Source organism: Thamnophis sirtalis, unplaced genomic scaffold, assembly GCF_051295495.1.
Source record: "Thamnophis sirtalis isolate CommonGarterSnake01/CBP01778 unplaced genomic scaffold, rThaSir2_p1.2 scaffold_5, whole genome shotgun sequence".
Classification (NCBI taxonomy): Eukaryota; Metazoa; Chordata; class Lepidosauria; order Squamata; family Natricidae; genus Thamnophis; species Thamnophis sirtalis.
The window spans coordinates 29,221,815-29,246,681 of NW_028261385.1; the positions used below are offsets into that span (position 1 = coordinate 29,221,815).

General features: G+C 38.9%; 1 protein-coding gene across 1 annotated transcript in view; it reads left to right on the forward strand.

Moving 5' to 3' along the window:
- RAB3C (RAB3C, member RAS oncogene family) overlaps nt 1-24,867 on the forward strand; it is a 98,771-nt gene that overhangs the window by 25,897 nt on the left and 48,007 nt on the right. The window lies entirely within an intron of this gene.

Sequence of the window (24,867 nt, forward strand, 5' to 3'; positions counted from 1 at the left end):
AGCTGAGGGGGAGAATAATTTGAAAGAACAGACTGTCTCAGGCAGTTGTGGAAGTATTTAAGGAGAGGGAGAGCTCTTCTTAACAGAAACATATTGTAGAGGTTTTGTGTATTAGACTATCCTTTCCCCTGTTGGGGGAAAGAGGGAGGATAAAGGAAGCTCTCTATGCAAGAATTGTGACTTTTAATTAAATTCACTCTTCAATTTATCTCTGGAAATATCCCATGGGAATACCATGTTGTGAAACCATTATGATGATCAGGAAATGTCACTTCATTGATTGCAAAGAAATCTCAAAGCAAATTCTATTCCTTAATTTTTATGAAATGTGCGTCCATTCTTGCTATCTGAATCTGTTGCTTTTGGCGGCAGAAATCCAAGAAAGTGACAATACTTTGTCACTATCCTGAATGTGTCTATTCAAATAGAAATAGTTTGACTGGGTTCGATGCTGCTTACACCTAAATAAAAGGATGCAGATGCAGAAGCTAAGCCTTATTGTAATAATTCTCAATATCTAAAGATATACTTGGAAACTGTTTACCTGTTATGAAAACTAGATACAATAATTTTCAATGTTACTTACACTTGCAAGGAACGAAGACATTGTAGTTATTTCACACAACAAGTTCAGGATCTTTACACTACAAATCCTATAAGTTCCTTTAAAAGTGACAATTAAGGTATTTACAACACATTCATCTTATAAAGAAAGTATGGATAAAAGATGTTGCGAACACATTTCTCTAAATTCTTCTGCCTGTAGTGATGTTGCACAGTCTATGCAAATGCTGGCTTTGGAGCACAAAATACTTTTGTGCTGCATAATAGCAATGGGTTAAATCTGGATCTTTAAAAACATACGTTTTCAATGTTTATAAAATATAGAGACGTGTGAGGTCTATATTTATTAGACCTTACTAAAAAGCACTTGTTAAAAATTCATAACAAGGACCTCGTGTTTCCTTTTCCCATCTTTGCCCATGGAAAATATTGGCGATTGGACCTAATGTCACCCAGAGAATTTCCTTGGTTAAGAGTAGCCTTAAAATTGGCTCATCCCTTTACCAATAGTTAGTACTATTATTGTAGTAATCTTGATTACTACAATATTAGAACTATGCAATATTGTTTTAATTACAAGTAAATTAATGAATCGGTTAAAGTCTTACCTTTTATTTTACAGAATTATCTTTGTCCCTCTTCAGCTTTCCTTGATTCCAAAGTCAAATTAAATCCAACAGGAAAACATCATAAGAAAATTTCTCTCATGGCTATTTTTGAAATTAAGAAGCACTGACAGTGAAGCTGCAGAAAGATGTAGGCAGAATTGTAGAGTCAGAAGGGGTGCCTTAGGCTATCAATGGCCTGTCTTCACAAAAATCCAGTTTAAAGGATCTATGACAGATGGAATAATTTATGATAGATATATTCAGTGAAAGGGAGCCCACTAACATGCCAGATAATTGACTCCACTTTTGAAATACTCTTACTTTTAGGAAGTTTTTTTTTCTAACTTTCAGTGGATTCCCTTCAAATATTTGAAAAGTATTATATTTTCCTTGCAATCGCTTCTTTCTCAAGTATCCTCAAATATTTCTCTTCGTAGAGAAATATTTCTCTTTCTAGGTAGCAGGTTCACGTTCAACATGAACCTATTATAATTTCTCTGAAGCTATACGGTATGGTGTCCAGAAATGGATGCAGTACTTCAGAGAGGAAAATTTCATGCAACCTAAAATTGCATTTGTTTCTTTGCAACCTCATCATACTAGTGGCTTATAATTAATTTTCAATCACTTACACTTCTAGTATATATTTTTTTCACAAGAACTATTACCATATAGGGTGCATCCTATGTGATATTAATGAATTTTATTTTTGTTTCCTCAACAAAGAATTTTGTATTTTTCACTTAAAATTCATTGTTGATTTCAGTCAATTTCTCTAAATTTATTTGCATTTTCTTTATGAGCCGAGGTGGCGCAGTGGTTAAATGCAGCACTGCAGGCTACTGCTAGATCAGCAGTTCAGCGGTTCAAATCCCACCGGCTCAGGGTTGACTCAGCCTTCCATCCTTCCGAGGTGGGTAAAATGAGGACCCAGATTGTTGGGGGCAATATGCTGACTCTCTGTAAACCGCTTAGAGAGGGCTGAAAGCCCTATGAAGCGGTATATAAGTCTACTGCTATGCCCTTAAGATTGGAATGTGTTTATTAATGAATTTTAGATAATTAATGATTCCACCAAATCTTGAATTATCTGTATATTTCATAAGTAATCATCCTAGGCATTAATACAAATATTAAGGAGTAGAATTTTGGCAGCACACTAGATATCTAAGTCCAATTGGATGAGAAATGATTTATGAACAGATTTTGGGTATGATTTATGAGCCAGCTATGCATTCATTTAATTATCATGCATTCGGCCAGTACAATTACATTGCTAATATCATGATATACTTTGTCAAATGCATTACTGAGATGAAGATATATCGATAGCGTTTCCACAATCTCTTAAGAAACTTATCCAATCCAATTTTTTAAAAAATCAGGCAAATCCATTCTGATGTTTATTGTTTTCAATGTACTTACAGATCCATCTTTTTATGATCCCTTCTGGAATCTTTCCAGATGTTGATATTAGACAAGCAATCTTGAGAAAGAGATACAACTTCAAGTCAATTGTGATGTTCCTCTTTTGAATTGTGACCTTCCTCTTCTGAAGATGAATAATATTTGCTTCTTCTAGCTTTCGGTCATTTTATCAATTCTTCACAATCCTCAAAAACAATATACTTAGGGCCAAACTGAATATCAGAAAGTATCATGGGTACCCAAAGATCTAATGAATCAGAGTTCTAGGGGTTTAAATTAATTCACAATTGACCTGTTTGTGACACAGCAAGAATTTACATTCTTCAGCGCAGAATGAAGCACAGTTTGGTTTATTAGGAAGGACTGAGTGTATTATAATGAGGTGGTTTCTTTTGTGGCTAAAATAATGTTGTGTTGAACATACATGGAGCCACTTGCCTTTACAGTGAAAAGGAAAACAGAGTTTGCACATCACAATTGACCTGAAGTTGTGTCTCTTCCTCAAGGAATTTCAAGGATTCCCAAGGAATCGAAATATGACACATGGACTTCAATAAAAATAAAAAGTCTCTTGGGGTGCTTTGGAGCCAAAGCTGCAAAGTCACATTTTAATGAGTCCATGTTTTTTTCCAATAGAAATCAATTGCTCAAACAATGAAATGGCTGAACTATAAGAAGAAATGTCGACTACAGTTTAACCATAAAATCAGCTCGCCAACTCTATTGGAACAACCTTGGAGTCTTGCTTCTGCATTGCCTTGTTTTTTGTGCAAACAATAAGTGAATTAGTCTGGCTGGAAGTTAGACTACTGGTTAAATCGTCTCTAAAAGAAGCTGAGACTTCCAGCAACTGTTATTTTTCTACTTCCCTTTGAAGTTCCCATTCAGGCGCCTCAGACCTATTAAGAGTCGAAGTGCGAGCTGATTTCCCTACAGCTAGACTGGCTCTGCGGTGTTTCTTTTTACGTAGGGAGATCTCTTCACAAAACTTTTGATTCTTCCCTTTTCCTCCCTCCCTCTTTGGAAGCTTGCAGCTAGATTTTATTTTATTTAAAACATTTATGTAGCCACCCATCCTTCAGTTACTCTGTTGGATATTTGATGTGGCTTGTAATATTGCCTCTTAAGAAACAGGAAAGCAGGGGCAGAACAGCAGACAGCTCAGGAAAGTTCTTGCTGACATAACATCCTTGAAACCATTAAGTCTACGTTTATTAGAGCCATCCTTGCAGTTCCAAGATGCATTTAAAAATGTTACTTCGTTTAGAGATGGGGTTACTCTTCATTGATGTTCGAGTTTGATATCACCTTTTTAAATTTTGGGAAAACTGTGCTCCCACCCCTTATACTTCAGTGATTCAGGGAGGCATCTGCCTTCACTGCTTCCAAATGTTTGTATTTGTAAACAGTAAACAGTAACAGAGTTGGAAGGGACCTTGGAGATCATCTAGTTCAACCTCCTGCTCACACAGGAGACCTGTACTAGGGTTTCAAACAGCCGAACCACCAACCTTTCTGATCGATTTGCATTTATTAGTTTGTCAAACATGTACAAGATAGCAGGTATAAATATAAACATGGACATGAACGAAAGAAATAAATACAAATAAATGGGGACAGTAGGACAGGGAAGGTAGGCACGCTGGTGCACTTATACACACCCCCTTTATGGACCTCTTAGGAATGGGGTGAGGTCCCCGGTAGACAGTTTAAGGTTGAAGCTGTGGGGGTTTGAGGATGTAACAATGGAGTCAGCTAGAGCATTCCAGGCATTGACCACTCTGTTGCTGAAGTTATATTTTCTGCAATCGAGTTTGAAATTGTTTACTTTGAGTTTGTATCGATTGTTTGCCTGTGGATTATTGAGGTTGAAGCTGAAGAAGTCATTGACAGGTAAGACGTTGTAACAGATGATTTTGTGTACTGTGCTTAGATCATACTGCAGGTGGATTCGCTCCAGATTGTCCAAGCCCAAAATTTCAAGCTTGGTGGCATAGGGAATTCTATTGTGAGTAGAGGAGTGGAGTACTCTTCTCGTGAAATACTTCTGAACCCACTCAATTGTATTAATGTCCGATATACAGTGTGTTATGCTATTTTTTATAGCTTAAACATGTTTCAACTTTCAGTAGGAATTGTATTCAGGAAAAATGACATCTTGACAGTCAGGCATCCCTAATTTCTTAGCAATCTCACTCAGACAAACACACACATGTAAAACAAACATATACAACAAAACCATGTGAAGGTGCAAGATAGCAATTTTTCCCCATTCTGTGTAGAGTGAAAACCATGATATTTTTCCACTTCCAGACAGTGCTACAGTTCAGAGAAGAAAGTAATGAGTAAATGTTTTCTGTAATTGCTTCTTGATCAGCTGGAAGGAACATTGATCGTGGTGTTCATTACCTCATCTTTTCAAGGGCCATCAGAAGTAAATATGACTTCAAAATACTTTGGAGGCATTCAAGAGAGGATACCATCTGCCAGGGGTGGGCTGGTTGGGGTTTGCAGGGGTTTATGAGAACCTCTAGCTACGATTCTTTGCAGTTCAGAGAACCCCTAAATCCCAATCCTGGCTGGCCCCGCCCACCCCGCCCCTCACAGAAGTCCCCACATGGCCCATTTTGGATGTAGGTAAGTGCAGGGCACGCACAGAGATTTGGGGAGAGCAAAAAATGGACCTCCAGATGTTCGGACTTCAGAGGCCCTCTAGAGCCTGGGGAGAATGTTTTCGCCCTCCCACAGGCTCGAGAAAAGCCTCCGAAGCCCAGGGAGGGCGAACCCCCACCCCCTGTGGTGGAGAGGGCTGATTAGGCCACACCCACCCAGCAATCAGGAAGAGAACACCTTGCTAAAAATTTTGAAGCCCACCCCTGCCGTCTGGGGTGAAAGTACTTTGGGCTAAGTGACTAGACCACATTTCAGTTTAGAATATGCTGAGTCATTTCTCTCGGAGAGAAAATGGGAGGAAATAAGCATCTTATTAGGTAACAGATGCAATTTTCCAGCATTCATTGTGGGTTTTTTTTTTCTTTGTTCTGCCTATTTGCTTGAATGGAAATAATTAGTTTTGTCCTCTTGATAGAGTGGGGCTACTATTTTCTGCCAGTTTACCATCTACAAAAAGTGATTTATTCTGCTAAGGCCACTAATGTCTCCTCAATTAAAAATACTAATAATATTTTGTTCCAATTAAGGGTGGCTGTTCCGAGAAAAACTAATTGATGTATCTGCCTTTGGATGTTTGGTTGCCTACACACATAAAAACACTATGATTTCAGAGTAGACAAAAAAAATCCTTAGGTGAATCTCCCTGCACTGTTCCAACTTTTTATAATTAGTACTAAACACTATTTCTCTTGTCTAAATTGAATTTTAAAAAAAGTTGGCCTGCTAACTGCACTGGCAAAACTTTGATCTGACAGATGTCAATTAAGGTTTTTTCTTTCTGCCAGCTTCTTTGGGCAATTTTCTCCATCTCTTGCTGTTCTTTTCTAGACTGGCATGAGGTAGTCATCTCAGGTGAAAGATTGAGAAGGATGACAGATCAAGGTTATGTTTCAACCTACCATTCTGTCTGCTGAAGAGGCTCCTTTGCCCATGGTTGTGCTCTAAGAACGTCTAAGAGCGAGACGGGCAGAGGGCATAGCTTGATAGAAGTGAGCCACTCAAATGTCATTGTCAGGGTTCCAAATAGCATCATTAAACAAATCAAACTCCAAGGCAATAAGTTCCTCAAAGTTGCAATTTATTGAAAGAGCCATGTTGGCACATCTGCGGAAACTGAAATCTGAAAACTTCCCAATTTTCCCCACCTAGTTGAAAGTTCAAGATCTTGCTCCCATACCTACAAGTCCATCACATGGTCCAATCTCCCACTGCCATGCTGGCAGTTCCACCCATCCAATTCGGGTCAGGTGCAGAGACAAAGGATGACCTTGGCTTTCTAGAAAGAATTTTGTTGTGGCTACATAGTATGCGACTCCTTACAATCCCCCCTCCAATTTTCCCACAATAGAAAATGCATAGCAGAATAATAGAAAGTGTGGCAGGCCAAAGACCCAAAAGAAAAGATGCTGCAGGCCTGACAGTCATAACTTTTTCTGAAAGTTATTAGGAGCAGTACATACCTGGGAGAGCTGTATTCGCCATTTTCTTGTAGAAAATTAGCACAGTAGTTCACAGGCCTATATAAATAGACAGCTGTGCTCTACTCATCAGAGAGGACAATCAGAATGAGCCACACTATTCCATAAAGCTTCATTTGGAGCCCCCCTTTTGAGGATACATTTTAGCCTAGTGTCTGCTGTTAAAACATTGCTAGTGACTTTTCTGCAGGAAAGAATGATTAGCAGATGATGGTAATACAGCCTGCAAGTGAGGAAAATAAGCAGCAGGTCCAAATGTGGGTAACTGGGTAAGTGATGGCAGTGGCTGTTCCCCCTCCCAATGGGAGATCTTTTGTGCCTTCCATTTTTTCACCCTGTTTGAGGTTCCAGCTAACTTATTTGCAATGGAAACACTGGGATTTAAGTGGCAGTCTAGCATCTATTGGAGGAAGCTGCAAGGAAAGAACCATAGATGAGAGGGGGAAAAAACTTCCTTGCTACAGCTGTGTCTGTAGCTAATTGTGCCCTCTGCTATGTTGTTCTATTGTGATTTTTTATTACCAGATAATTTGTCTGGTGAACTAATTATAGAACGGTGATGGCTAACCTTTTCCAGAGCGAGTGCCCAAAGTGTGCATGCGCCCAAACCCCAAGATGCAATGCATGTGCGGCTCCCATGCATGTGCCTCCATGCATGCACACCAGCCCCCTGCACACACCCTGTCCCCAGTGCATGCACGCACAGCCTCTTGCACACACACACCTTACCCCCCGCACATGTGCTCCAGAGACCCAATGACCAACTGGCCAGCGGGAGGTACACATGCATGCATGGTGGAGCTGAACTAGGATGACGGCTTGCGTGCCCACAGAGAGGACGGTGCATGGCACCTGTGGCACAAGTGCCATAGGTTCACCATCACGGATATAGAATATGGAACAAGCAAGGTAGCTGAACCCCATTTGATAAATCCTGAATGAGGTTTTACTTTTCATGCTTTAATCCCAAAGGTGCTTTTTCAGGAGGCAACTGGACTTTCTTGTTTCTTTTTGAAGAGGTTTTGCTTCTCATTCAAGCTTCTTCGGTTCTGACTGGATGGTGGGGAATGGAAAGATTTATATTCCTTGCAGACAGCTGGTCATTTGCATCCTTTTAGTGTCAAACTGGAGGGCTGTGGGCTGGGTGCGTCATGCATAGGCCACGCCCACCCCAGTTCCAGGAAAAACACGTTGCACTATATCACATGACAGCAACGTGACACCGTGAGTTTGACAACTATGCTTTAGAGGATCGTGGAAGTCATTGAAGGTTTTTCTGTGTCCTCAGGGTCACGTGAGTAGTGTAAATGGGTGTGGAGCAGAGGTGGGTTCCTACCGGACCGGTTCGGCCAAATAGGTAGCAACTTGGCAGCCTGGGTCACTGGAACCAGCAGTGACCCAGGCCTGCCACGCCCCCGAACCAGTTCTCTCGGTAGCACCATAGGTGCCACCATCTTGTTCTTGGCTTCTGCGCATGCACAGAAGCATTTTTTAGTACTGCACATGCATGTGTAGCATGCATCAAGCACGCATGTGGTGCATCCTCTGAGCAAAGTGGCAGTAGCAGCAGCTGGAAACCATCCCTGGAGTGGATCCTTCTTGGTTGCAGGATGTTTTCTGCCCTGTGTCCCTTCACTGTTGAAGACAGGTGCAGGCTGTTGGAGAAGAGCCTGTGTTGTCTGCATCTCAAACTAAAGTGCAAATGGTTCCTGTAGTCTGCTATTTTTCTGGAAATCCATTCATACTCCCACACTGTTTGAAGGGTGTTCATCCCAACATGCGTAGCTAAAACCCTATAGAGATTCTTAGTCATCCAGGTCCTGGTTGTCCCAAAGGTGCTTTTTCAGGAGGCCACTGGACTTTGTTTTTCTTTGAAGATATTTCGCTTCTCATCCAAGGAGCTTCTTCAGCATCTTCAAAGAAAAATGAGAAAGTCCAGTGGCCTCCTGAAAAAGCACCTTTTGGACAACCAGGACCTGGATGATTGAGAATCTCCATAGACGTTTAGTGCTTTAGATTTAGTTGCTAAATGTAACTCATTACTTGCACAGTAGAAGCTTCAATGGATCATGCTGAGAAGCAGCCAAATCTCAAAATTATAAAAGGCACACTAACAAGGATTTGTGATATCTATCCTGTTGGCTAAAAGGAAACAAAGTCTGAACCTGCTAAATTGTGATGACCTGATGTCTCCCACTGGTATGCTACCCAAACAGAGAGGCAATCAGGAAATCTGAAAAGAAAATTATCCACAGAAGAACTGAAAAAAAATTATTAATGTTTATACTGAATGGAGTTTCCTCTAGCAAATTTGTTCCAATTTCCACTTGTTCTATTTGCTTATTATAATTTCCTTTGATTTCCAAAACCCATCCCTGAGTGACGCCAGAGATTACCTTCCAGTGCTGTTGAGTGCACAATTCCTTTTACAATTAACTAATTGTAGATTTAGGTGGAGAAAATTAACAGGGCCAAACTGAAGATGTTGGCTGCTTTTCATCAATCTTAATTCTCCCAGCTTTGCAGCAGAGAAGGAAAAAAAAACAGATTATAAATAAATCTCTTGGAGGCAATTTACCAATAAATAAACAGGCGCCAATTTTTATATTGATGTTTTTGCATTTATTGTAGAATTTTGGGGGTGATGAGCTTATCTATAGAAACCTATGAAGTATGCCTATATTTATTTATTTCTCAAACTTAGACGTTCAACCAGTTCCATTAAGACTCTATATAAACCAGGTTTCTCAACCATGGCAGTGTGAAAATCTAGGGACTTCAACTTTCAGAATTCTCCTACCAGCCATGGTGCCGAGATTGGAAACATTGCTCTACACACAGCACTACACTTATAGCAAGCATCTAATAAGATCGATAGAAAAGCTAACTATTAGGAAAGAAGAAGTAAGATAGACTCACTCGAGGCTTTGAAAGAGGGCTTGACATATCTCTCTTCTAGGATGATTTAGAAAGCATTGTACTAAAATTTCCAACTATCCCACAGTATTTAATTTTGTTATTCACAGAGTGAAGCAGAATGTTTTGAGACAGTGCCTCCACCAGAATTGTTATGGTCAGGGAAGGGATAAAAAATGGGTGACATCTTAAGAAACGAGTGTGAATATGAAGGAGCTTGAAGAAAAGAAAAATAGACATACAAAGGCAATCGAAGAAGGCAGTCATCAGAAACTGTAGGGATTGTGTCAGAAAGGCTAAAGCTCAGAATGCGATGAGGCATGCAAAAAAATGCTCAAAGCAACAATGCTTGGGGAGGGGGAAACAAAGAAAAGCCAAGAAGTCTGCAGCCAAGAGGAAAGAGTGGATTAGTGGCTGATGGCAAGAAATAATTCAAATTTTACATCTGTCTTCTCTCAAAAGGGAAACAAAGCCATAACTGGCCATTGATATACCTCTAGTGGATGAAGAGAAATACAGCTCAGGCTAAAGTAGGTGATAATAAAAGAAGACTAAGCTCTAATTCAAAGGCAATCAGAGGTATCCACAACTCAGGATGAGGTGGAACCCTATAGCAGGCACAAATGCACATCAAAGCTCTGCCATTTTCTATATGCTTAAAGTTATATGCACATATAGATACAAAGGGGCAGAGAATATCCCTGATCCATAGTCTGATGGAGCCAAGAATCCTAAAAAAGAAAGCAGAATCATTAATTGCATTTTTTTTAGAAATGTTGGCGAATCAGTCAGGTTCCAAAAGATGGGCCCTTATCTCCAAGAAAGCAGAGACTAATAGAATAGAATAGAATAGAATAGAATAGAATAGAATAGAATAGAATAGAATAGAATAGAATAGAATAGAATAGAATAGAATAGAATAGAATAGAATAGAATAACAGAGTTGGAAGGGACCTTGGAGGTCTTCTAGTCCAACCCCCTGCTTAGGCAGGAAACCCTACACCATGCTGGTTATCCAGCATCTTCTTAAAAACTTCTAGTGTTGGAGCATTCACAACTTCTGGAGGCAAGTTGTTCCACTGATTAATTGTTCTAACTGTGAGGAAATTTCTCCTCAGTTCTAAGTTGCTTCTCTCCTTGATTAGTCCCACACCCCCCCCCCCTTGCTTCTTGTCCTGCCCTCAGGTGCCTTGGAGAATAGTTTGACTCCCTCTTCTTTGTGGCAACCCCTGAGATATTGGAACACTGCTATCATGTCTCCACTAGTCCTTCTTTCTATTAAACTAGACACACCCAGTTCCTGCAACCTTTCTTCATATGTTTTAGCCTCCAGTCCCCTAATCATCTTTGTTGCTCTTCTCTGCACTCTTTTCTAGATAATATTGAACTGTTTGTTATCAAATCTGTAGAAGACACAAAACTTGGAAGGATAGCTTTAGAAGAGAATGTGAAAGTTCAAAAAAAATCAAGATAGACTTGACCATTAGACTGAAACAGGATGGAATTTACCAGGAAAAATGGTAATATCCAGCTTTTGGAGAGGAAATAAAAATGAAAGACATAGGTATGGGATGAAGCAGTACAGTACAGTAACTCATGCAATAAGAGACTTAGTGTTCTAGTAAATTGCAGGTTAAACAGAGCTACCAGTATGATTGCACCTTTTAAAAAGTAAATGCTATTTTTCTGAAAGTATTAGCTACAGGAGCATATAATTCAGATCTCAGTAAGTAATGGTCCCACCCTATGCTACCATGGTGTGTTCCCTTCACTGACAGTCTTCAAACAGAGACTGAATGGTCATCTGCTTTAGATGATCCTGCACTGAGCAGAAGGTTGAATCAGATTGAGAACCTTTGCAATTCTGTGATTCATTGTGCAAATTCAAACTAAGCCAACCTTTATTGCAAAGAGATTGCAACCCTCTATAACTATGAACCTAATTTGACCATTCCATAATAGAGAATAGTATTGTCTGTTTCTCATCTGGTTTAGTGAGTTTCTGGGTTTAAAAATAAAGACAATTTTGTTTCTCACTCTTGTCCTCTATTTCAGGACATAAAATATGGGTAAAATATACTAATACATGTTTTTATTAATATATCTACATTTCACTTCAAATATAATGAACATTTGTTAGCATTCATATTCTACATTCAAGAAAATCATATTATGGCCATTAAATAAAGGTGGGATAGACTTCCACTTAATTACCCAGTATTCCTTCACTCTGTATATGTTCTAGAACAGTGGTCAAAAAATTATTTGCATTTTTTATATTTCACTAAATTAGAGGTCCTCAAACTATGCCCCCTGGGATGGTTACCTGCAATGAACATTTGTGTTGCTGCAGAGAGTCTCCCCCTTTGGGGTCTTTTTGGGTAGGTCGGAGGGGGGCAGAAATTCCAACTTGGGGTCTGCTTCGGTTTCCTGGTACGGGACTCTGGGCGAAGGCTGGATGGAAGTGCCACTGGTGGCAAAGACTGGGACTGCATCATGGCCTGGAATTGGCTGACCATCTCAGCCTGCTGAGCCTCCAGGCACCGATACTTGGCCTTGCACTCCTGGTCTGCTTTCTGCCTGGAAAACCTATGCTCGTAATCCTCAGTGAGGTGCTTCTATTGAGCCTCCTTCTAAGTCAGATCCAATTTAAACTGAGCTATTTTGCCAACATTTTCTTGTGGTGGTACTTACTTCCAACAATTGCTTCCTGTTGGGGCCCTAAGGAACCTTGGTGGTGAGGTGAGGAGTTACTGGGAGGGGAGGGGTGAGTAGGGGCTGACGAGGTGCCCCTCGATGTGAGTGACATTGAGTTGTCCACTCCCACCCAGTCACATGACCACCCAGCCATGCCCACCCAGCCAATCATTAGACAGATCATATTAGTGGTCTGCGGGATTTAAAATTATGAATTTAGTGGTCCCTGAGGTCTGAAAGGTTGGTGACCTCTGTTCTAAAGTTTCCTGCTGAATATTAATCTCCAAACATCTTTAAAGGAGACGTCTTCCTCGTTCAACTTCCGATAAGGGCTTATTTAGAATTTTCTCTGAATATTCCACTATCTCCCGCAAAACACATTTTCCTACAATGATACACAAGGAATATATTAAACTTAGTGCACTTTAAATAATCCTCAGGCGAAAAGAAAGAAGAGAAGGGAAGGGAGAGGTGGAAAGAAGGGAAGAGAGAAGAAAGAGAAGAAAGTGGGAGAGGAAGGAGGGAGGGAAGAGGGTAGGGAAGCAAGGTGGGAAAGAAGGAGGAAAGGAAGGAGTGAAGGAGAGTAGATAGGAAGGAGGGAAGGAGGGAAGAAAGGAGGGAACTTAAGAGAAGAGAAAGGAAGGAGGGAAGGAGGAAAGAGGGAGGGAAGGTATGAGAGAAGGAGGGGGGATGAAGAGAGGAAAGGGAAGGGGAAGGAAAGGAGGAAAGGAAAAGAAAGGTGGGAAGGAAGGAGAGAAGGAGGGAGGGAAGGAAGGGGAGTGGGAAAGAAGAAACAAGGGAAGGAGAGAGGGAGGGAGGGAAGAAGATATCTAACCTTTGATGTCCATAAGGAATTTGATATTATGGGAATGTCTTGAAATGCAGACAAATGTAAAGCAAAACAGTGGATGTTGTATTGTCTTTTACCAGCTATTGGTTGTTGTATTTTTCTTTTACTAATATATATATATATATATATATATATATATATATATATATATATATATATATATATATATATATATATATATATATATATATATATATATATATATATATATATATATATATATATATATATATATATATATATATATATATATATATAATAAAAAAAATAATAATAATCCTCAGGCACATAATCTCACATTGCCCATTTAATTTTGTTCCCAGATTTCTTTGTGAGTTTGTTGTTCACTGCCCAGATTGGGGCAGGTTATAAAAATGGTAAAATGCATTAATATGGATGCATTTTGAAATAAATTATTTGAAATGTTTTCAGAACAAGGGAGAAATGAGGGAGACTGATACCCTTCCATTCTAATAATGAATGCCAGCCGTGAAAAACCTGCGAAGGTTATTTGCTCTGCAGGCAGAGCAGTTTTGACCAATGTTGTGCAGGCTGAAAGACAAATATGCAAGATGGGAGAAATTCCTCAGGCAACGAAGGCAGACTCATACTTAAAATTCAGCCTCATTTCAGATGCAACATATAAATATAGCACAAGTACTAATCAAAACAAGGTCCTGAATATCTTGAACAACAGTATAAGCAAGCTCTGAATGTTCCTAAGCTACCACTCTCTGCAATGAATGATAACATTAGCCCCTGCCTGAACAAGGCCAGGAGAAAGTCCTAAATTCAATTACTCTTATTGGTTTTTATGGATTATGCTAAAGCAGTTTTAGTGCACTTAATCAATATACAGCTTGGTGTTTTTTTTTTAAAGTCCTTGATTGATTTATTCTTTTTATTTTCTATGAGTTTTTAAATTAAGTGGAAAAAAGGGTAGCTGCAAATCATTTGGATGCAAGGTTTGGATTAAAGAGGGAGCAGCTGCCCAGTTCAGAGCAGAGGAGGGTTGTTGAGAGAATTATAAACACGTCCTCTTGCAGCTTAACCAAGATAAATTGAGGAGGACCACTTCACAGCTGGCAGGGTTTTCCTTTCCCCGGGGCAACTGACAAGAGAAAAATAAAATAAGATAGAAATGCCAATAAATCACATGAATCAAGAAACAAAGAGTAAGCAGTCCGATTACCAGCCATCTTTACTGGAAGGAGATATAACTGAGACAGACCATTGCCATCAACCAGTGGTGGCCATCCTAAAATTAGAAGCAATTATTCCTGCTTCTAATGTGCACTGACTTTGGCCAAAACCAGATTTCAGGACTAAGTAGATAGATTTCTGTCTTCGTTCTAATATTGGATTTCCATTCAGTTTCTGACCTTTTCTTTGGAGCATTTGAAACTGGTTTACTTATTTCTATGGAAGAGAAGACCAGGGACTTTATCCCTTATGTTTGTGTAAGAATCAGATCCTAGTGCTGCCCCTTAAAAAGATCACTGCCTGTTTATCTGAAACATGTTATGAATATTTCCACACCAAAAACCATATCATCACTGCAAATTTTTGTTATTAGAATAAATATAATACTAGGCAATATTTAAAAACCAAAAGATTTAAAGCAGTGGTAAAATTCAATTTTTTTACTACAGGTTCTGCGGGCGTGGCTTGGTGGGAGTGGCAGGGGAAGGATACTGCAAAATCTCCATTCCCACCCCACTCTGGGGCCAGCCAGAGATGGTGTTTGCTAGTTCTCCGAACTACTCAAAATTTCCACTGCTGTTTCTCCAAACTATTCAAAATTTCCATGTCTGGTTCTCCAGAACTTGTCAGAACCTGCTGGATTTCACCCCTTATTTAAAGGGATGAAAAATTAAACATACAGTAATGTCTATGTATGTTTTGGGAGAACACATTTCATCATCTAAATAGCTCTAGAACTTGTTGGCAATCACCTCCTTACACTGAAACATTAGAAAATTGCAATCCTTTCAGGCATTTTGAGGGAGAAAGATATTGTAAACTTCTCAGTATATTTCGGATTCAGGAGAACGCTTCCAATCAAGCTATTTCTAGATCACTGCAAAGGGCATGGAGATAGTTTGAGTTGGGCTTCTATATACTATGAGCAACTGGAGAATCCTTGGTGTTCTCTGGGGGCCACAGAGATAGTTCAAGTCCAAGCTACAAATATTCTCATCATTGTGTACGGTCACAAACACTTGTCTCTGGACAAGGAATTTCAGCCAGAGGTTACATAGATGCATGTGTACACTGAGTTCTTTCAAATGCAAAATATTACACTTTTACTCCTCTGTTTGGGAGGAAAATAAAATTGAAGGTTTTTCCTTGTTCCATCCGTCTGCTGAGTCGATTAAGTGAATCTAGGACATTCAACCACTATTCTTCATTGAGAGCTGACTGGTCTTGTAACACTCGTGCCCAGGGGTAGGCTTCAAAAATTTCAGCAACGGGTTCTCTGCCTGGTTGCTGGGTGTGTGTGTCCATGGTGGGCATGGCATAGTCAGCCTTCTGTCCCATGGAGGGCAGGGCATTTTCACCTTCCCCAGGCTCTGGATGTTTTCCTCGAGCCTCTGAGAGGGCGAAAACTGCCTCCTCTGGGCTCCAGGGCTTGGGAGTTTCCAGGAAGCCCATTTCCCCCCCCCTCCCCGACCCTCCGCATGGGCCTAGCACTTACTTCTCATCCAAAATGGGCCATGTGGAGACTCCTGGGAGGGGTGGGGTGGGCAGGGATAGCGAGGGGTGGGATTTGGAGGTTCTCCAAACTGGCCATAATGTTAGCTACGGGTTCTTCTGTAGCAGCCGCCCCTGCTTGTGCCCCATCTGGCTACTCAGAACAGCTTTCTTTCCTTCAAGGGCTGCATTCCCTCAGAAATAAACAGTTAGGGCTTCTGTGACAATTCATAATGGAACATCCCATCAAAGTAACACCTCACAAAGGAAAGTGGTGCCCTGTTCCTAGTCAACTGAGGGGCTTCCTCTTTGTTTTGATTTGCTTGGTTAACAGCTTTTTTATTACAGCTTTAGAAAGACGGGGCTGACCTGAATCTTTCTTTGTACACCTCTACAAGACATATCCCCATAATTTAGCAAACAACCTGTGATCTATATACTACACATGTATGTGTGCCTCACTCTACTTCTTTTTTATTTAGAAGAGAATATAAACCTCCTTGAAAGTAGAAACTCAGGATAATTGTTTTAAAATATAGCAATTAAACATATTCACCTTTGGAATTTTGATGAAAGCAGGCTGCAGCTTCATAGACAGTGATTTGCTAATGCTTGCTATAGTTTAGTTGTCCTTTTTGTTATAATACTCACAAGATCAGATATTTGCAGATGTTAATGATTTGTACTTAATGTTTCAGTTTAAGTCTGTGTGTCAGTGTATTGAGGTAGGGTATATACTTGTATTGCTAAGAGCCGAGGTGGCGCAGTGGTTAAATGCAGCACTGCAGGCTACTTCAGCTGACTGCAGTTCTGCAGTTCGGCTATTCAAATCTCACCGGCTCAAGGTTGACTTAGCCTTCCATCCTTCTGAGGTGGGTAAAATGAGGACCCGGATTGTTGTTGGGGGAAATATGCTGACTCTGTAAACCGCTTAGAGAGGGCTGAAAGCCCTATGAAGCGGTATATAAGTCTAACTGCTATTGCTAAGAACCTAGGCTCTTTAAGGTTGCCACACATTACAGGAAGCATTGAAGCATCTTTTCATTCACTCCAGGATCCCAAAATTTGGAATGTCAATGACTTGAATATGTTTATTGGGCCATTTTGTTAACAACAGACATACCCTTTGGAGACTAATGTCTGCCAAAACTTGAGTAAATTGCTGTCAGGGATGACTGAATAGGTTTATTGTAAATCTGTTTCTTCATACCAGAGAATCTCTGATGAGTAGAATATAAATAAACTTTCACATGCCATAGTAATTTTAAAGTTTATCATAAAATTCTTTTTATAAGCTGAGAACTGTGGATACTTTCAAATAAATTTATCATCAAAAATAATGAATGCAATTTCCAAAACTGAAGCTTGTCATGGGCATTTCATAGATGTGGCCGTCTAATACTGGTCTCCCTAATGGTACTGACAATAATAGGAACATTATTGGAACATGCAGTTTTCATCCAGTCTTTTGGGATCAGCCGCAGTGGCACAGTGGTCAGAGTGCAGTACTGCAGGCTACTTTTGCTGATCACTGGCTACCTGCAGTTTGGCGGATCGAATCTCACCGGGCTCAAGGTCGACTCAGCCTTCCATCCTTCCAAGGTTGGTAAAATGTGGACCGGATTTTGGGGGGGCAATATGTTGACTCTGTAAACTGCTTAGAGAGAGCTGTAAAAGCACTATGAAGCGGTATTTAAATTTAAGTGCTATTGCTATTGCTATCAGAGGCCTCAGTTAGGATAAATTTTCTCTTACCAAAAACTTATGTGCTGGTTTGTCTTAAATATAATTCCACCACCAACCCCAAAGTTAGTATTTTAATTTTTGTCAGATCTTTACATGACTATATTTATGTCCTCGTGAAATTAATACCTCAAATAATAGGAATGTGCCAGGTTGTGGTTCTACTCTGCTTCACTTCTTTGTTTCTTCAAAATCATACATTTGGTGGAGAACAAGTTAAGAAACTAATGTCATCTTTAAATGCCCAACAATAATTGAGAGTAGCTAAATATTTAGAAAAGAGATTCATGCCATTACTCTTCAACCATTTTTGCAGAAGGGGTGACTCTTAATCCTGAAATCCAGCCTCAAGAATCAATAACAGTTCCATCTTGTCAGAATTTAGCTTCATTTTATCATAAATAGCCTTTACAGATTGGGGACATGTGACAATTTTGATGATACCTACTCTGAATCTTCAGGAAATGAATGTAAAGCTTTCACTTGCATTTTGATGACAGTTATCTCCAAAGCCATAAATGATCATCTCCAACAACTTCATTAAAGTCATTAAATAACATGGGATGCAAAATGGAATATTGCAAGATCACCTTAAAAAGTTCTTTTATTTTTTAAATTGATTTTCTATTAAATACATTTCTTAATGCTTAATAAACATTGTGTTGTCTGGGTATTTAATTTGCTTAACAATACAAATTTGCATTCTTAATCTCCACACCTTTTTTCAAATCATTGATAAAATAGATTCCATGTTTGATAATATTCTACATCTTTTTTCTGCTTAATTTTCAATGTCAATCTATGCATTTCTGCATAATCTAGTATCTTCCTAGTTATCTCTTTATCTCGAGATATATCTTCATTTTTCCAGTACTGTACAAACCTAATCCTCTCTGCTGTTGACATGTACTATTAAGTAAAGAAAGTTCTCAATTGGTTGAACAGATGTTTCCTAGTATAATACATATTCCTCAAATAGTGGTTCTAAGCAATAGTTCCCTCCTACAATGCAAGAGCTCCAACAAGATGCTATCATTAAGAAAATCTTAAGTCATGAAAAAATGACAGAAGTTACAAAAAAGTCAACTTTCTGTGGTCTGCTTCTCAATGCATTCAGTGGGTCAGAATCTCCATATCTAACCTATTTCCTCTAAGAGCTACAGTGCTACCACCATCTTTACAGGCTTTGCTCAATGCTAGATAATAAATGAAGTTCAAAAATGGATAGGTCCAGTGGCAATCTTAAGCATTAGGGGTGAGACCCCAATGTATCTTTTGCAAAGAAACATTAGGATGGTATTCTTTGATGCTCTTATTAACCAAGGCATGAAAGAATCCTACACATAATTAGTGCTGTAAGAGTCTTAACTGCTACCTTATAGGAAAAGTAATAGAACTTATTCAAAAAGATATTATTAGAGTGTGATAAATACCCTAGACAAAACATTTCCCAAAGTGATACTGATCCTACATGAATCTGAGTGATTTTATCTCTGGAGAATTTTACAAGTTGTTCATAACATAGTTGAACTCAGATGGTATCAAAGCATTGCTGAAATAATTGGAGGCTAGGCCATCCATGGGATGGTTTTCTATTAATGCAATCACTGAAGAAATATGTTTTCTTCTCTCTGATTCCTATCATGTAGACCTTATTAATAATTCCACCACTATGTCTAGCCTATATGAAGCTGGTGCTGACCTGTCAAAGAAGGAATGTTTGATGCTCTTATTAAAATATACAGGCATGAAGGTATACATGGGCTATATAAGGTATTTGTGCCTGGTCTGTTTGGAATCTCACATGGAGCCCTTCAGTTTATGGCTTATGAAAATTTAAAATCCCGATATAATAAATATAAAACTAGACCATCATATATGAAATGGAACACTTTAAATATATTACCATGGCAGCATTATCCCAAATATTTGCTGTCACAGCAATATACCCATATCAGGTTGTGAGGGCACGTCTCCAGGATCAGCACAACAGATACTCTGGAGTACTTGATGTCATCCATAGAACGTGGAGGAAAGAAGGAATTCATGGATTTTATAAAGGAATTATGCCCAATACAATACGAGTCACTCCTGCATGTTATATCACCTTTGTAGTATATGAAAAAGTATCTCATTTTTTACTTTGACTTATTAATAAATGAAGATTGAATTTTGACTCCATATATTGTTCTGCACCCTTTCAGTGAAGCAGGAATGCCAACACCTGTCTGGCATAGAATTTTTTTCTGGATTCATATTTGTCAGTTTCATTTGTAATACCTTTTAAATGGACCATATATATAGTATGAATGAAACATACCAACTTGCGGGTGACCTTGGTCCATTTAAAACATATATACACACACATACATACACACACACACACACACACACACACACACACACACACACACGGTATAGGGTTTCCTGCCTAGGCAGGGGGTTGGACTAGAAGACTCCAAGGCTTGTGTTTCCTCAAAGTTCCATTTTACTAGAGATGTCATATTGGCAAATCTGGGAAAACCCAAATCTAAAAGTTTCCACCCAAATGAAAGTCCAAGTCCCTGCCCAGGACCCATGTGTCCATCACATGGTCCAATCAGGCACCATTCCAACTGGAGATGCCTCCCAGTCACACCACTCCAGGTGCAGGGCAAGATGTCCTTGAGTTTCTGAGAAAGGAATGCTATTTTGACTATATCTATTACACTCCCTATAATCTCCCCTCCCAATTTCCCACAGCATTAAATGTGGCAGGCCTTAAGGCCCAATGCAAAAGATGGCTTTCAGACCTGATACTGTCCTTGTTTAGGGAATAAAGTTGTGCTTGGATTATGCTAGCTCAGAAGGCTAAATGCCTGGATATTTCTCTGCAGAAAACGTGGGAAAGTATTTGCATAGAATACTAACCTCTCTTTCTGGCTAACCTGCTAGAATTTTTAATTTAAAAATTCAGTTAGTTTATTTTGATGCTGAGAAGTACATGTAGTCCCCGACTTACAACAATTCATTTAGTGATCCTTCAAAATTACAACATCAAAAAGTGACTTATGACTGTTTTTCACACTTATGACCATTGCAGCATCCCCATGGTCATGTGATCAAAATTCAGATGTTTGGCAACTGACTCATCTTTATGATGGTCCCAGGTCATATGATCACATATTGTGACCTTATGACAAACTATCAGTGAGGAAGCCCGATTCACTTAACAACCATTTTACTAATTTAAAAACTGCAGTGATTCACTCAACAACTGTCTTACTTAGAAACAGAAAAATTCAGCTCAATTGTGGTCGTAAGTCAAGGACTTATCTGTTTTTAGTATGATTCAGTTTGAATACCCCACAGAAACAGATTCATCTCCTAGGTTATATTTCTGAGAACTAGAGGATAAAGTTTCTTATCTGCTTCTTCAGAAAGTAGAAGTGGACTTTAAATTAGAGATTACATTCCAATTTAACACTATGAGAGACTTCTTAATTCTGAAAATAATCAGTGTGAAAATGGGATTATTATTAGTCGAGAGTGAACACTGCCTTTCTTTGGATTTTATTGTTTTTAGCTAAAGCTAGCATATTTTATCTGTTGTTATAGATTGCTGTAATGTTTGATTTCCTGCATCAAGCTTTGGGAATTGGGATAAACAATAATCCCAAATTGCATGACTGGATCCCAGGAACATGTTCAGAGATAATGTGGTTTGTTCAACTTTGGCTAAACATGATATATGAACCCAGCTATTGATGTTTCCTGCTTTGCACTATGAGAAACTGGGACTTGTGCCATAAAACTGTCAGTAAATCTTGACTAAACACTTTGTCTTAACTAAGGATTTTAAGCAAAACCTTGAAATATTTTGGAATTGGCAAATTGTTAAACAAAGGAGCAATTGCTGATTCACAAGCCTATTGCGGATAGGGATGCTGGTGTCTTATGAGCAGTTTTGGTCTTGAGAGGAATTTTACTTATAAGCAAGCTTTCTTGAGATTGAATTGTCAGGCTGTAGTCCTATATACCCTGTTTTCCCCAAAATAAGACCTCCCTGGAGAATAAGTCCAATTGGGCTTGCACTAAAATAAGACCTCCCTGAAAATAAGCCCTCCCCTAAAATATTTAAACACAAGTGCAGCCAGTCCCTGCCATATCCTGGGGGGAAGGAGGGTAATATGCCCCATCTGTCCCATATGCACCTGCCATCCATGCAGAACAGCTTCGCAAAGGACACTCCCGCAAACTCTAGCTACTGCGCCCCTTTTCTTAGTGGCAGCCGCAAAAAGGGTGGCAGGCCCAGCGACGCTAGGGCTGGCAAGAGTGTGCCAAAAACAGAAACAGAACCTCTGGTCCTCTCTGGATCAGCTGATCCGCGGGCCGTGGGCTGAGGTTAAGGGGCCTCCTGCACCTAAAAATAATAAGACCTCCCCCAAAATAAGGACAAATGCTTATTTTGGGGGTCAAAGGAAAATAAGACTCTCTTATTTTTGGAGAAACATGGGATATTTATAATCGAATTGTACGTATATGTATATATACATACAATTCGATTATAAGACCTATGTATATTTATAAGCATATTCACTAGTACAGCAAGACTTACAATTGAGTAAACGACCACCTGATTTAGAGTAAAAATTAGATTCTTCTAGCTTTACTTCTACATGAATCATCACTACATACCCAACAGCAATCATTATCAAAGGACATTTATTATGCGCTTTCTGTATGGTGTGTATCTATAGCTACAATTACAACACCCGACTGACTGTCTGGTACCAAAGAAAAGAAAAAGCTCCTTCAAAAATCTTTATGCATTTTCACCATTCAACCAGGAAAAAGATGGATTGCCATGGTAACATCATAATGGAAAATAGGGCACGTTTTTATCAATATTTGTCAGGCTTATTGTATGCTGTTAGACTTTTGCTTAGAAAATTACTCTGAAAGTAGAAAGGGACCATGGCATTTCAGTGTTAGAATAATCTGATCAGTGGGTAAATTAGCACCAATGAATAAGGAAGATTGAATTGATAACCTAACTGGTTTTCCATAGAAACCTATGTCAAGATTTAATGAAAAAAATCAGGATTAATTTTTAGTAAGAAGTATAAATGAAATATGGAATTAATTATTCTGAATGGTCTATTAGCATAATAACTAGACATACAACATGCAACAAAAGGACTGCAAAGTTCACTGAGCAGGGAAATTGATGGCAAAATGTTAGCATAGTAAATGAAGTCATATTTAATTGCATTCATGTTCACACTAGTTCTTCACATGGTTCTAATAAATTATGAATGTATCAGTTGTCACTAAAGCATTTTGTCATAAATGAAATTTAAGTACTTGGTTAATTTTTTCCAGAAATACCTTGTGTATGGACTATCTACTATGACATTTCCCCATGTACATCAATTGTAATGAAGGTGTCGTTCATGACAATGGACTCTGCAATACACTGGACATTTTCTTCTTATGGTTACATTTGTTTAATGTTGCAGGAACAATTCATGAATATGAATGCAATAATTGGGACAGAGGAGATATATAATCTGTAAAACCTATTTAAATGTGCATCAGGGAAAAATTAATGTAAAGCCTATTTAACAGACTTATATAAGCAATGCTGCATTTTGGGAAAGTCTTTGTTTTGTAACTAGATAAAACTGCAGTTAGACAAAACTGCCTGAAGACAAACAAATGTTATTTGTTTATTCAGCACCATCCAGCTGTTTGGATTACAATTTCCTCCTCCTCCTCCAGTAACATAGCCATGGGTGCAAACACACAGTTTCCCATACAGTACTTTATAATAAAATTTAACTGGCCTCTTTATGTAAAAAGAAATTCTAGGAAGTGTGAACTGTAGCTAAGATAACTTCTATAACAGCATCTAAAGTTTGTATGTTGGAATCAGGTTAATTAGTGATTTGTCTCATCATATGAGAACCTCCAACCAACCAATGATTCCTCTCACCAACTAGTGTGACAGCATAAAACAGTATCCAACATCATCATACTCCTTGGGGCTTTATAGAGTGCCTGCAGGCATCACAGTGTCATCCTTTCATTAAAAGAAATGTGACTGGTGACAAAATAACAGGATGCTCCAAATCTGGGAGATGGGAGTTCCACTCAGTGGGAATAATGTTCCACATCCAAATTCAGTGGAGCCCAAGATTTTGAAAACAAAGCAGAAGTGAATTAAGAACAGTAGTCCTCAACTTATAACAGTTCATTAAGTAACCATTCAAAGTTACAACAGCACTGAAAAAAGTGACATGACCATTTTCACACTTATGACCATGTTCACACTTATGACTATCGCAGTACCTCTGTGGTCACATGATCAAAATTCAGATGCCATACATAAGAGACAGGCAACTGTCTCATATGTATGACAGTTTCAGTGTCTCAGGGTCCTAGGATCACCTTTTGCGACCTTCTGACAAGTAGTCAATGGGGAAGTCAGATTCACTTAACAACCATGTTACTAACTTAACAACTGCTTAAGTGATTCCCTGAACATTTGTGGCAAGAAAAGTCATAAAATGGAGTAAAAGTCACTTAACAATAGAAATTTTGGGCTTAGTTGTGATCATAAGTTGCAAACTACCTGTATAAACCTGGAGCAGAACAAATGCCACATGCGCAGAAGTTGTAAGAAAGTTGTACTAAATGTTATTCTTCCCATATGATTTTCCATTTACACTTAACCATCACCTACCAGACCTACCAGAAGAATAAAAGCAACTTTAATGAGGGAGAAAACTCTTCTCAAGGAAAAGATATTACATACTTTCCCCTCTTGATATTTCTGTGATGAAATCTGCCCTCCAGGGGACCTTGCAATGGAGAAGCAAATGTCTTTGCCATGGCTCTAATATAATTTGTAATTTGCCCCAAAATGCAGTCAACATCAAATATGTTGACAGATAAAGATGGCTGAAGGCTTATTTTCTCACGTGCATTTGAATATCTTTGGGCTTATCATTTCATATTGAGACTCACCACTTACTTATCAGATGAAAATAAATCACAGTTGAAGCAATGGAAGCTAACAATGACTTCAAGATCCATGATCTGAAGTAACTTAGTTCCAGCTTTTGCCTAGATATACCATACATATAACTATCAAACAGTGGAAAAGGGTGTTTGGTCTCCTGAAATGTTATTTTTGTTGAAAATAATATTTTGAAATGCCATCAGTATGGGG